General features: G+C 39.9%; 1 long non-coding RNA gene across 1 annotated transcript in view; it reads left to right on the top strand.

Moving 5' to 3' along the window:
* Positions 1–14796, top strand: part of LOC102992572 (uncharacterized) — a 42740-nt gene that overhangs the window by 12988 nt on the left and 14956 nt on the right. The window contains exon 4 of the long non-coding RNA XR_003681858.2: positions 5150–5294. This is a non-coding gene — a long non-coding RNA (uncharacterized lncRNA). The remainder of the gene's footprint in view (positions 1–5149; positions 5295–14796) is intronic.

The following is a 14796-nucleotide window of genomic DNA, read 5'->3' as shown; positions in this document are numbered from 1 at the left end:
CAGGGCCCAGCCGCTCCGCGGCACGTGGGATCCTTCCAGACCGGGGCACGAACCCAGTTCCCCTGCATCGGCAGGCGGACGCGCAACCACTGCGCCACCAGGGAAGCCCTAGGCTTTATCTTTTTTGAGCCAATTTATTTTCTCCTTCTGTACATTGGGCCCTAGGCATGGTGGAAGCCTCAAAGGCTTTAGGGCAATACCAACATGGGTTCAAGTCTAACTCATTAGAGTCCCCATGTGACATAGCTACTATGTAGGCATGTCCATTTTTGTCCTTCTACATTTTTGTATTTCAGAGATTCTTGGGAGGGACAGAAGATGTTGGGTGGATGAATTTCAGGCTGCCATCTTGAACCGGAAGCCGGTACCTCCTAATCCAATTTATATTTCTGTGGTTCTGATACTTTTCACTTAACAGTTTCTGTTTTATGGTTTTCTTGTAGCCACCTCAAATTCTATGTGGCAGGGGCTTGGGCACAAGTTAATAAATAAATATCACAAACAAACAAACAAACACAAAAATGGTGGCAATGCTTCCTTAGTCTGAAAAGACTGCCTGCCGCATCCATGCTACTTTTCTAGCAGGGGAAGAGAGGGAGGAAGGAAGAAAGGGAGAAATACTTCACTAATGCTTGTGACAGCAGTAAGTCGAAGCCCCCTTCTCAGTGTGTCCGTGTGAGTAAGAGCTGAGGAGGTATATGAGGAGACATAAAACAAGATGGAGCAATTGAGGTGGCAGATGGCATGCCAAATGGACTGCCTCTTGCCCTGTTGTTTTTTGCCTTTTTCTAGTGTATGGCTAGAGCCCTTGTTGACAGTGGCTTCAGCTGGTTAATCTTGTAATCTTTTGGATTACATTTTGTCTAGGGGATACTGACTTAACAAGCCCAAAGGAATCAATGGTCATTCTCTGCAAATCAGCCCAGATGAATTCTTCATTAGCTGCTTCCCTCATTGTGGACCCACTGGAAGATCCTGAACAATGGGGGCCCAGTTAGAGACAACCCCCATCAGGGAGGGGCTGGAGCTGAGAGGAGCAGGTGTATTTTCCTTGGGTCCAGCTGCAAAACACACCACAGGGCTGCCCTCTTTGGAATGTACATTGCTGTCTGAATTTTGCCATCTATAAATGCCTCCTTGGACAAGCCCTCGCCCACTCTGAATCTTTGCTTCTCAGAACTGTTTATAAACTAAGTGCCTCAGAGGTGGGCCCTGGGTGATAGCTCAGAAGAACTTCTTTCTTCTAGAAAGAAGAGACAGGCACAGCACAGAAGTCCAAAACCAAGCTCTCTGAAGTGTTGGCCAAGAAAAGGGAAAGAATGCAGACATCTTTCATAACCCCCAGATGTGTCAGTAGTCATAAAAATTCCTGTTTCTGGGTGACTTTTAGGGTTTTTTTCCCCACGAAGGAGGAGAAATGGCCCTCCCCCAAATTTAATCTTAAATAGGTGATGTATCAACTGACCTCTTTCTTATAGCAACCTATAGGGCCAAAACCTAAAAAACACTGATTAATTCAGGACATTTAGGCAGCTTATGAATATTAGAGTAGTTGGAAATATCCACAAAGCAATAGTCTAGCACTTGGAATACCTGTTCTCTGAGCATCTTCAAGGGCCTTCTGTAAGATAAGGCCAATGAGTAGCAGCGTGGCAAGTCAGTGATGACTCTGGTACTGCTGATCACATCTCTGGCCCCGGTATCCCTTTTTTAAAAAGTCCTTTTGTTTCATTCAAATGCTCAAACTGTGTTTAGGAGTGACAGTGTGCCAAGGAGAGGGAGCCTGCATTCCTAGCTCTAAGGCAGATGTAGCTTCCAAGTGTCCAGCCTGCTGTCATCAAGGAGTTGAGGGATACAGCCAGTCACGATCGCTTTTATTCTAGGATCTCAGAGAATTCCACTGGTGGCCACACCATCTGTGCAGAGCCCAAGCCAGTAGCCTGGCAGTTGGCCTCCGTGCCTCCCTCTCCCCATCCTCTCCCATCCCAGCAGCTGTGTCTAGTTGATGCTACTTATCCAAGGTCCCAGGATTCATTCTGGTCCCTGTCTTCCTCATTGCAGCTCCTTGAGCTCAGGCTCCCATCATATCTCACCGGATGGTGGGTCTCCCACCACCAAGCTCGCTTGCCTTCCATACATTTTGCACAAGGCACATGGTGTGGATTTTCTGGGGCTCTCAGCAGCTCCTAGCATCACCAACTCTAACCCCTTCAGGAGTTGCTTAGATGCTTGCAAATTCTGAACCTGATGTATGTGGACCTTCATGATCTGGACTCTTTTGGCTTTTTTATCTCTGGACAGCCCAGGCCTCCAATCACCTCTCCCTCCCCCACCCCTCTAGTTGTTTTGAACTACTTTCAGCCACTCACTAGCTGGGGGATCTTGGGGAAGTCAGTTAACCTTTCCGTCCCTCAGCTTCCTCATTTGTAAGCTGGGGATAATAGGGGTTGCCAGGGGTTGTTGAGGATAAAATAAATTAATACAGGCACCGTGCTATGATCAGAGCTAGGCACTGGCTGTGCCACCTTCTCTTGCTTCTTTGTGGCAGAAACATCGTTGGATGGACATAGAAATTATCACCCTAAGTGAAATAAGTCAGACAGAGAAAGACAGATTTCATACAGTATCACTTATGTGTGCAGTCTGAAAACATGATACAAATGAACTTATTTACAAAACAGAAACAGACTCGCAGACATAGAAAACAAAATTATGGTTACCAAAGAGGAAAGGGAGGGGAGGGATAAATTGGGAGTTTGGGATTAACAGATACACACTATTATATATAAAATAGATGAACAACAAGGGCTTACTGTATAGCACAGGGAACTATATTCAATATGTTGTACCTATAATAGAAAAGAATTTGAGAAAGAATATATATGTATATACGTATATGTATATACTTATTGTTTTATTTTTTTTTAACTATAGTTGATCTTCAGTGTTTCAGATGTACAAAAAAATGACTCAGTTACACATATATATGTATATACGTATATGTATATACATATACGTATATACATATATATGTGTAACTGAGTCATTTTTTTGTACATCTGAAACACTGAAGATCAACTATAGTTAAAAAAAAATAAAACAATAAAACTGTTTTTAAACAGTGTAAAATCTAGGCACATTAGAATGCAAGCATATTGTTTTTCTGTAACCTGAGTAGTATGAATAAATATCTCTATTAAAAAAAAAGTTCTACCTTAAACTACTTCTCACTTTCTTTAGCTCCCTCCCACTCACCCTGGAGGTCTCAGCTAAATAGTCAATGCCATGATAGCTAATTATCACCCAGAAACCCCCATCCCCAACTGGGCAGGGTCCCCTGCAAGGTGCTTTTGTAGTGTAGTGATCAGCACTTCTGGAGAATGGGCCCCATATACATTGTGTCATAATCATCTGCATCCCAGTCTTTCAGCAGACTGAAAGCTTTTTGAGGGCAGGGACTCTCTCAGGTACCTGTGGCCTCTTGGTAAATAAATATTTTCTAATATATATTAAAAAAAAGAGCAAAATTGGCTCAGTAGGAGAGACCAGGCCAGCCTCCAGGTGGATGCTTGTAGACCCTGGGAGGGTCGTATTTCTTGTCATTAACGGATAAATGGTTAATTCTCTTTTAATGAGCCAAAGGAAAAACAAATTTACCAAGTTGACATTTAGCAAAGGCCATTTCGACATCTAGAGATGTTCCTGGTTCTGGAACTCAGAATGACCTTACACTTTAAAATGTCAGTGCAAGTTTGCTGGGCTGATTAGGTTTGCCTTTTAGCTCTTGCCTCTAACCCTCTTCCCTGCCCATTTCTTGCCTCAGCTGGGCTTTCCTCCAACACAGTCCAACTTTAGCTAGAATGCCAGGCTCCCTGCTCTCCCCTCAGCCCGAGTTTCTCCTGGGCGCTGAGAACAGCTGGGGAAATAGACTTTGTATTTAGGTCTCATGTGGTTGTGACTGGACACAGGGTGGTGTCCTGGGGAGGAGGCATCTTTTGCCTCCCTGGACCAGCTGTGGCAGCATTGACATGGCTGAAGGATTCCGTCATTCCAGTTGGCCATGGCTCATTAAAATGCGTGGGCTTGCTGGGGGCTAATATTTCCAAATCTGTGCAGCTCACAGGGCCATGGAAACAGATTATGACGGGTGTTTTCCAATGTGTCTGATTTGTCCATTGTCACATGCATTGGAGAGGGGAGGAAGGTGTATGATGCACAGAGCTGTTTCCCAAAAGCTTGCACCGGGAACCTCGTTTTGAGAATATGTAATCTCTTACCTCTCCTCTTCCTATAGGAATTAAAAGAAAAAACCCAGTTTGTCACTTTTGTGTGTTACAAAAATTGAATTTAAGAATTTTTAGACATGTTTTTCCCATCTAATAAGCGATGCATGCTGTTCTATTTACTTTAATCATGTAAGAAAAGCATGATTTGTCAACAAAGACATTCATGAATTACATAGTTTATCAAACTTGGTCAAGAAACACAATTTTAAAATGCAAATGGAAATTTAATTATGTATTGGCATTGAAAATAGGCAAGACCTGCTTTTGCAACCTCATGTTTGGAATTTCTGCATTTCGACTTAAAAAAATTCAACTGCGTAATTTTGAGTTTTATTTTTAAATATTGACATAGAAGAGGAGAATAGGCCACTTGCCATTATTTCTTTAAAGTATCCCATTGGTGCAGTGGATATCTTCATTCCCAGTAAAGGAAGAAGCATGGATTTCTCATTATAGTTTTCTCACTTTAACATTGGCTTCTGGAATCTTGGAGATAGCCTGAAGGGCTACTAAGGCTTTTGACTAGATAAATGAAATTTAGAGATTAGGCTCAGAAAATGTAGGAGTGATTTGGCAGAATTATCATTTTTAAGCTTCTTGTGTAGGATGGCAGCTTCTGAGATGGTTCCTTCTTCTTGAGTGTGGGCTGAATCTAGTGACTTGCTTCTAATGAAGAAAGTGATGGGATATTTCTTCCAAGATTAGGTTGTAAAGGACTATGACTTCTCTTTTGCTCTCCCTCTCCCTCTCTCTTCTCACTTGCTCACTCTGATGAAGCTGGCTGCCATGTTGTAAGGAAGCCTCCACACACACCCTCCAGGGCAACTTCCAGCCAACAGCTAGTAACGATCTGAATCTCTCAGTCCAGTGTCCCATGAGGAGCAGAATCCTGCTGCAACCATGCAGTGAGCTTGGAAATGGATTTCTTCCCAGTTGAGCCTTCAGATGACTGCAGCCCCCTCAGCACCTTGATTGCACCTGTGAGACATCTTCAGCCAGAGGACTCAGGTAAGCTGTGTCCAGAGTCACAGACATAATGTGAGATAATACGTGTTTTTATTTTAATTCACTAAGGTTTAGAATAATTTGTTATGCTGCAATAGATAATTAATACACTTTGTTATTTTCTTGTTGATTTCAACATCACTGTTCCTTATGCTTCTGGTCTTTAACCAGTGGCTACACATTAAGGGAAATCTGGTGTACATGGCATAGTATCAGAAATACAACAAGGTCATTCAGAATCAGCCTGGGCAGCTGAGCCCCAAACCACCCAAAGGTCTGAATCATGAATGTGCCCATCTGCCCTCTCAAGCAGTCTCACTAAAAATACACAGAGGCTCTCACATAGCTTTGTTTGTTTTAAAGAGAAAACATATTTACTTCCTTGGTTGATTTAAAAGAGATGCCATTGCCACCTTTTGTGATGTGAATCCAGGTGATGGCTAAGGGGAAAAAAGAACATCCATCTGGCAGCCAGGAAAAGAGAGCATGTGGGGGACCCTATGGGAGGTTTTGATAGGTCAGGACTGGAGGTGGAAAATAGCCCCTCTGCTCACATTTGATTGGCCAAAATTAAGTCACATGACCATGTCACACTGCAAAGGAAGCTGGGAAATATAATCTAGAGCTGTGCCCAGAAGGTGGAGGGGACAGATTTTGGCAACACATAGCAGTGTCTGCCAAAATGATTAACTCTTATGAAGTTGAATTGAGCCTCTAGGACAGCGGTCCCCAACCTTTTTGGCATTAGGGACTGGTTTCGTGGAAGACAATTTTTCTATGGCCCAGTGACGGAGGCAGTGGGGGAAGGTTCAGGTGGTAACGTGAGTGATGGGGAGCGGCAGATGAAGCTTTACTTGCTCGCTGCTCACCTCCTGCTGTGTGGCCTGGTTCCTAATAGGCCACAGACCGGTACCAGTCTGCGGCCCGGGGTTTGGGGACCACTGCTCTAGGATGTACAGACACCATACTAAGCATTACAGACACAAACAAGGTCGAAAAGTGTGGTCCTTGTTCTCAAAGACATCACAGTCTAGCTGGAGGAGTCTGTTGATGAAAAGTGGTTTGGAAATCAAGTCTTATGCCAGCTTTCATCATCCCCATGTGAAAAACGGTAGCAGCTACAGAGTGTTCTGTTCATGGGCTGAACAGTACATGTTCATCCTGCAGAGGTTTTATCCCCAACGCCAGGGGGCCACAAAACCACTCACCTTAAGACTCTCTTTGTTAGAAACTACGTACATGACAAAACCTCTCCCTCCCCTGGTGGAATGTTTGTGACTGTGAACTTGCAAGTGGCATGTGGGGGAACCAATTCGGCCAATGGTCTGAAACTCCAACAACACCTACTTGCAGGAATGATGTTTTCCAGGGTAGTTTTCAATGTTTTTGCCAAGAATTGGGGAATCAGGTGTAGACTGGAGCAAGCTCTTTGGAAACATAATTTTGGACTATAGACTGAAGTTGAAAGTATGCATAACCTGTGACCCAGCAGTGTTCTCCCACCTTGGGGAATATTTTGATCATGTACACCAGCATAAGAACGTTCATCGCAGTGATGTCTGTAATAGTAAAAAACTGACAACTGCACAAATGTTCATAAACAATAGAATAACTTATGGTATAGCCACATAATGGAATATTATACATCAGTGAACATGAATAATTTATAGCTTCATGCATCAACATGAATGAATCTCAAAAACATAATCTTGAGTGCAAAACACAAGTCATATAGGAATAGATAAGGATGATTTCATTTGTATAAAGTTCAAAAACATTCCAAACATTCCATTAATGACCTTGGCCTTACTTGCCCAGCTTCTCATGCCAACCCTGGCATTATAGTGAAGTCCCACCCAGCCAAATCTGAGAGGGAGGATGGAGGAAGGGACAGAGAAAGAGAGAGGAGAAGAAGAAGAAAAAGAAGAAGAAGAAGAGGAGAAGGAGTAGGAGGGGGAAAGGGAGGGAGGAGAGAGAATGAATATGTGTATGTGGAGGGTAATATGGTTTGAGAATGGAAGAGAGATCCAGGTTTTCTGACCCCACTTACATATTCAAAAAATGCACATGTGGACTGGACATTTATTGAACAATTTTATATCCCTTTCACTGTGCAAAGCAATTCCGTATATTTCATGTCATTTCATCCTCACAGCAGCCCTGCAAGGGCATGTAGTTGTTCCCATTTTCCCTATTAGGAGTGTAAAACTCAAGGAGGTTAAGGGATTTACCCAAGGTCATCATGGTGGGGATGGGAACTTTGGTGTTCAGTCTCAAAATGTATAGATGCAGAAGTTCAGGGAATATGCTTGGAAAAATCTAGTGGGAAATAACTTCATCTAAACCACTGCCCCTTTGAATACTGCCATCTCAGCCCGGCAACCCCCCTTCCCCATTTTAATTTATTATTTTTGTTTCAGGGTACATCATTTGGAGGGCAAATAAAGTGCTAGCAGCGTTCTCCCTGCATTGGCTCTGTAGGCCCACTCCTTTGAGCAGGTGGCTTGGTCCTTGCAGATGTGGTTGAGCTTACACATCTGGCAAGCATTAGTTAGTGGGCAGCAAATGCTATTTCACAGCCCTAATGAAATTTGGGTCTGCTGCATTTTAATAAACCATCCAAGGAAGCAAGATCCCTGGCATGTTCTTGGCAGTAAGGTTCTGGAAGAAACAGAAAAATTTCTATCATCATGATAGATTTGGTTATTTTCATCTTGTACAAAGTTACTCACAGTTGAAAGGCTGGACAAGATAGCTCTTGATTAAATGAAAACTGTGTCTGACTGGTACATAAATTATGTAGTGGAGGAGCAGAAAAATCAGAGTGTGCTTTTATAAGCTCAGTCCCCATAATGGTTTAACTCAGACTGGAGAAGCTCTTCTACCTTGCAAGTATGTCAACAGGTACATGGTTGAAACATGTCCTTGAAGAAATGAAAACTCTGGTTGGAGACTGAATTTTGGTAATGGGCACTAGCTGTTCTGGATATTGTCATTTTCAACTTTGCAGTTGTACTGCTTTGTTTTGTGCTTATTAATCCATTAGTCCTACCCCTACCACATCCACACCCAAGGGTCCTATTTCTATAACTTATGGTTTATTTGCTTGGCCTGTGAGCCCTTGAATTGCCTTCCTCATTCTCACCCATCCATCCCATGCTCCTAGACATATATTAAATGTACAGTTTTGTCTTTCCCCAGGAGTCACTAAGCTAGCTAATTGAAATGGGGAGGACAATGCAGTCAGATGGAGTCAACTGCATTTTTTTTCTCTCCTGGGAACTTGAATTTAGAAGGGAATGGTTAAAAAAAAAAGAAGAAGAGAATGGTAGTAAATAATGCTGTTCAATAAATATTCCTGATTCTCCTTCTGAGCACATGGTAGGACTGCATTTCTTGGCTCCATTGTGGTTGGACAGAGCCTTTGAATAGTTCTGACCAAAGAGTTGTGAGCAGAACTGACATGGGTTATTTCAAGGATACACAAGACCCCTAGAATTCGTTTCCCCTTTGTCATGGCAACCCGCTGGAGTCCATAGCAGCTCTGATGAGCAGATCCCCTACCAATACACCATGGACTATAAAATAAGTGAGAAATAAAACTTTGTTTCTTAGAGAACAAACTTATGGTTATCAAAGGGGAAAGGGGTAGGGGAGGATAAATTAGTAGTTTGGGATTAACATATACACACTACTATATACAAAATAGATAACTAACAAGGACCTACTGTATACTACAGGGAACTCTGCTCAATATTTTGTAATAACCTAAATGAGAAAAGAATAGATACATACATATGTATAACTGAATCACTTTTCTGTACACCTGAAACTAACACAACATTGTTAATCAACTATACTCCAATATAAAATAAAAATTAAAAATACTCTAAAAAAAAGAAAAGATAAATAGAATAAAAGCCACTGAGATGGAATTGTTTATTACTGCAGCATAATCTAGTTCATATTGACTGATACAGAGGGAGAGAAAGAAAAATACGGCTAAGCAAGAAAAGAAAGAGTGATCAAAGAGAGAGTTTTTATGTCTGTATGCTGGGATTGTAATATATGATCTTGGGAGTGATGGTTGTCCATTCATACAGTATGTAACCTTTTTTTTTTTTTTTTTTTTTTTTTTTGTGGTACGCGGGCCTCTCACTGTTGTGGCCTCTCCCGTTGCGGAGCACAGGCTCCGGACGCACAGGCTCAGCGGCCTGCATCGGCGGGCGGATTCTCAACCACTGCGCCACCAGGGAAGCCCCAGTATGTAACCTTTTGATTCTGGCTTCTTTCATTGAACATGCTGCATCTGAAATTAATATATGCTGTTGCATGTATCAGTAGTTTGTTTCATTTTATTGCTAATTCAGAATAAGTAGCTGAGAAAGCTACCCCACAGGAAGCTCACCATCACTGCCTTGTCAAATTTTCTACCCTAACCACTTGCAACCCCAGTATAACATGGACACCTTATTTTGCTATTGGCAGAAAAGAGATGTAAAATTTTTAATTTGTTTTTTTTTTTAAAAAGACTAGGAATCCAGAGGTTTCGGGGTACTCCATGAAGCACTGGAAAGAACCTGTCATTTCCCAGAAGATCATGAAGATTAGTTAACATTACTACAGTATGTCTTGAACTGCAACACATGTGCTCATGTGTGTCAGAGGTTATTTGAAGCTCCCAGGGTATTTTTCTGGAGCACTTGACTCAACGCTTTGGAATAAATGCTTAATAACGTTTTTACTTAAAAAATCAACTGAAAAGTACTTATAGAAAAGTACACAGATCACAAATGTACATATCACTGAGTTTTCAAAAACTGAACACACCCTTGTAACAGAGAACTCAGATCGAGATATAGTACCTACTCCCTCTAAGGTCACCATTACCCTGCCTCCTAACACTGGAGGTTAGTCTTGCCTGTGTTTGTGCTTTAAATGAGTGAAAGCATATGCAATGTACTCTTTTGTGTCTAGGTCTTTCACTCAACATTGATTGTGGGATTCATCCATGTTTTGAATGTCGTTGTAGTTTGCTCATCCTTAATGTACAGTATTCCATTGTGTGACTGTCACGCACTTCATTTATCTGCTCTAGTGTGGATGCACATATGGGTATTCTCTAGGTTTTGGCTCTGATATAGTGCTGCTAAGAACATTACAAACCATATTCTTTGGTGAATATATGTATGCATTTCTACTGGGTATCTATATGTAGGAGTGAAAATGCTGAGTGATAGGGTACGCATATGTCTTCCTTTAGTAACTATGACCAAATAGTTTTTCAAAGTTACTTAATTTTTTATTAAAAAATTTACATAGAGTACATTTGTATGGATGTACCACAGTTTGTTTATCCATTTACATGATGAAGGACATTTGGGTTGCTAACTCTTGGTGATTATGAATAATGCTGTTATATATTAATTAAATTAAGATGGTTGCTGGTGTTCAGGTCTTCTATATTTTTCTGATTTTATGCTTCTTGTTATTTTTTAATTTTTTTTTATTTTTATTAAGTATAGTTGATTTATAATGTTTCAGGTGTATAGAAAAGTGATTAATTTATATATGTATACATACTTAGATTCTTTTTCATTATAGGTTATTATAAAATATTAAATATAGTTCCCTGTGTTATACAGTAGGTTGTGCCTGTTGTTCTATTGATTTTTGAGAGATGAGTATTAAAATATCCAAATCTGTGGATTTATCTGTTTCTCCTTCCAGTTTTTATCACTGTTGCTTCATGTATTTTGAGGCCTGGTAGTTAGGTGCATGCTCATTTGGGGTTGCTTTCTCTTATTGAATAGACCCTTTCATTGTCATATACTGTAATGTCCCTTCTCATCTCTGGTACTTTCCTTGTTATGAAGTCTACTTTCTCTGAGATTAAAATAGTCACTTCCAAATTTCTTCTGATTAGTGTTTGCATCATATATCTTTTTCCCTTTGTTTATTGTTAACTCATCTATATCATTATCTTTAAAATTGGTTTCTTACATATAGCACATAGTTGAGTCTTTAAAAATCTTTTGTAAGTGCAAGCTGATAATTTCTGACTTTTAATTGGTGTGTTTAGGCCACTTACATTGATTATTGATATGGTTGAATTTAGGCTTCCCTTTTATTATTTGTTTTCATTCCTCTGTTTCCTCTCTTGCTTTCTTTTGGGTCCAGTAGTTTTTAGTCTTTCATTAAATTTTTTCTGTTAACTTTTGGGTTTCTCTCTTTGTGTAGATTTCTTTAGTGTTGATCTAGGGATGATAATTACATATTAATTTTTACAGTCTAATTAGAGTTAATATTTTATCACTTCAAGTAGAGTGTGGAACCCTGACAACCATTTAAATCCCTTTAGCCTCTGTCACTTTAAGTTTAGTTGTTATATGCATTATATTTACATACATTGAAAATCTCACCAGACAATATTGTAATTTTTGCTTTTAATAGTCATAAATATTTTTAAAAACTTAAGAGGAGAAAAATAGTTCAATACATTACTCAGATATTTATCATTTCTGTTGGTCTTCCTTCCTTACAAAATTCCACATTTTGTTTGGTATCACTTCTCTGCATAAATAACTTCCTTTATCATTTCTTTTTGAGCAAGTCTGCTAACAATGATTATCTCACTTTTCCTTCATCTAAGAGTATTTTTATTTTACACTTATTTCTGAAGGATATCTTTACAATAGAGAATTATGCATCAACAGTTCTTTTCTTTCAGCATGCGATAAAGATGTTTTCATTCCTTCCAATACACATTGTTTTGAAAAATAATCTTCAGTAACTTGAATTGTTGCTCCTTTATGTGTAATGTGTCTTTTATCTTTGATTTTCATCAGGTTGATTATGATGTACCGAGGCACAGTTTTTCTTGAGTTTCTCTGGTCTGGTGTTCACGGAGATTCTTAAATCTTAAGTTATGCCTCATAATATTTGGGAAGTTTTTAGCTATGCTTTTTCAAATATTTTCTTTCTGCATCAGTTTATTTCTTCTCTCTTCTGGAAATCTAATGACACATATGTTAAACCTTATTGAATTGTTCTACAGGTCCTTGAGACTCTGTTCATTTTTTACCACCATTTTTTTTGTTTTTGTTGTTCAGTTGGACAACTTTTGTTGATGCATCTTCATGTTCACTGACTCTGTCATTTCCATTCTTCTATTTAACTCAAATAGTGAATTTTCTATTTCGGTTATTATATTTTATGGTTTAAAATTTTTCTTTTGGTTCTTTTGTATACTTTATACCCTTTCTGCCCAGAATTTCTGTCTTTCCATTTGTTTCAAGAGAGTCCTAACTTACTTTCTGGAGCATGGTTATCATACCTGTTTAAAAATCTTTGTCTGATAATTCCAACATTGGGTAACCTCAGTACTAGCATCTGTGATTACTTTATTATGGTTTTTGTATGTCGTGTAATTTTGGGTTGTATCCTGGACATTTCAAATATTATGTTATGAGATTCTGTGTTCTGTTGAAATTCTCTGGAGAATGTTGATTTTTCTCTTTTTTTCTTTTTTGGCAGGCATCTTCTTAGTTTTAGGCTTCAAGTCTTGAGCAGTCTCTCATGGCTTATGGTTCCAGTGTTAGCTCAGTTTTTTTCTTTGATTGTCTCTCATTTTTTATTTTTAACTAGACTTTATTTTTTAGAGAAGTTTTAGGTTCACAGAAAAATTGAGTGAAAAGTACAGAGAATTGCTAAGTAGCTCTTGCCCTCATACACACACAGCCTTCCCCATCACCAACATCCAGAGCAGTAATTTGTTATAATCAATGAACCTACACTGACACAGCATTATCACCAAAAGTCCATAGTTTACATTAGGGTTCAATTTTGGTGTCGTACATTCTATGGGTTTTGACATATGTATAATGAAATGTACCAACCATTGTAGTATCATACAGAATCGTTTTGCTGCCCTGAAAAATCTGGGTATGAGTCCAGTTTTCAAATGTTTGCTGCGCTATTTTGACCTGCTGCACGTATGTTCCTTTTGGGGACAAGTTTGGGACCTGAGTGATAATCTGGACCTGAGTTCATTTCTCAAAACCTTTGGTATGCTGTTTGAGGTCAATTCCATATATGCACAGTTCAGAAATGGATGTAGAACTTGATCCACATCTTTTTGCCATCCATTTCTCAAAACTCCATTCTCTTCATGACTCCTCCAACACTCCCCAGATCTTTGGGTTCCCTTTTTCTAGTTCTTAGGCTAGAAAGGTGAGAGTTTAGCCTCTCAGTGCTGTTGTGCATTTCCCATGACTGAGTCTAGCTCCAAGGTGAAGCAGCAAGAGGGAAGAGAGAGAGAAAAAATCAGCCATGATTCCCACCTGCTTTTTCATTTGTATGATCGGAAAGGATGATTTTCAGGTGACTTCATGGCTGCTGCTGCAACTGTCATGGGAGCACAGTTCTGGGACATTTTCCAGGGACAAGACACAGAGAGAAAGAAAAAACAGCGGGTTTTCCTCACTCTGTTCCACAGGGCCCTCTTTGCTGGTCCTCTGACCATAAAATCATGACTTCTTGTCATCCTTTTCCCTCCGTGACTGTTGATCAGTCTGGGATTTGACCTTTTCCAAGTCTGCAATTGGAGACATGGGAGGAAAGAAACAACCAGAGACTCCTGGCCGTGTCCATCTGCCTTTGAGTGTTAATCCTCCCTCCATCTGCCCGTTATCATTTCCTTCTCAGACTTCTCTGATGATTGCTTTATGTATCCTGCCTAGGGTTTTAGTTGCAATCACTGGGAGAGGCAGAGTGGAGTGAGGCTGCTCCATCATACCCAGCTCTAGAAGTCTGCTTAATAGCTTAACTGGTAAGGAATTCAAAATTTTATTTTTATATGAAAACATGCAGAGTAAGACTGCAAGATTGGCATGAACTTTTCAGATAAAGCTTAAGTGTTTGAGTACATTTAAGATTGTAGGGGACTTCGTCTCTCTGCTTAGAGAGAAGACAAGCTGGAGAAGGGGTGCCCCCATTGGGAGAGATAATAGGGTTAACAAAGACTCCTGTTCATTGTGTGACTGACCAGCCCTGTGAGAATCTGCAGTCCCTCTTTCCTCATTAAGACTTAAAAAAAATTTTTTTATACAGTAGGTTCTTATTAGTTATCTATTTTATACATATCAGTGTATATATGTCAATCCCAATTCATCACACTTGCCACTTTCATCACACCACCACCCTTGCCACTTTCCCCACTTGGTGTCCATACGTTTGTTCTCTACATCTGTATTTCAATCTCTGCCCTGAATAGTGGTTCATCTGTACCATTTTTCTAGGTTCCACGTATATGCGTTAATATACGATATTTGTTTTTCCTCTTTCTGACTTACTTCACTGTGTATGACAGTCTCTAGATCAATCCACATCTCTACAAATGACCCAATTTCGTTCCATTTTATGGCTGAGTAATATTCCATTGTATATATGTACCACATCTTCTTTATCCATTCATCTGTTGATAGGCATTTAGGTTGCTTCCATG

The sequence above is a fragment of the Physeter macrocephalus genome, chromosome 11, assembly GCF_002837175.3.
Source record: "Physeter macrocephalus isolate SW-GA chromosome 11, ASM283717v5, whole genome shotgun sequence".
In the NCBI taxonomy this organism is placed as follows: domain Eukaryota; kingdom Metazoa; phylum Chordata; class Mammalia; order Artiodactyla; family Physeteridae; genus Physeter; species Physeter macrocephalus.
Note: the sequence above shows the minus strand (reverse complement) of the source record. Positions and strands in the feature narration are given on the sequence as shown.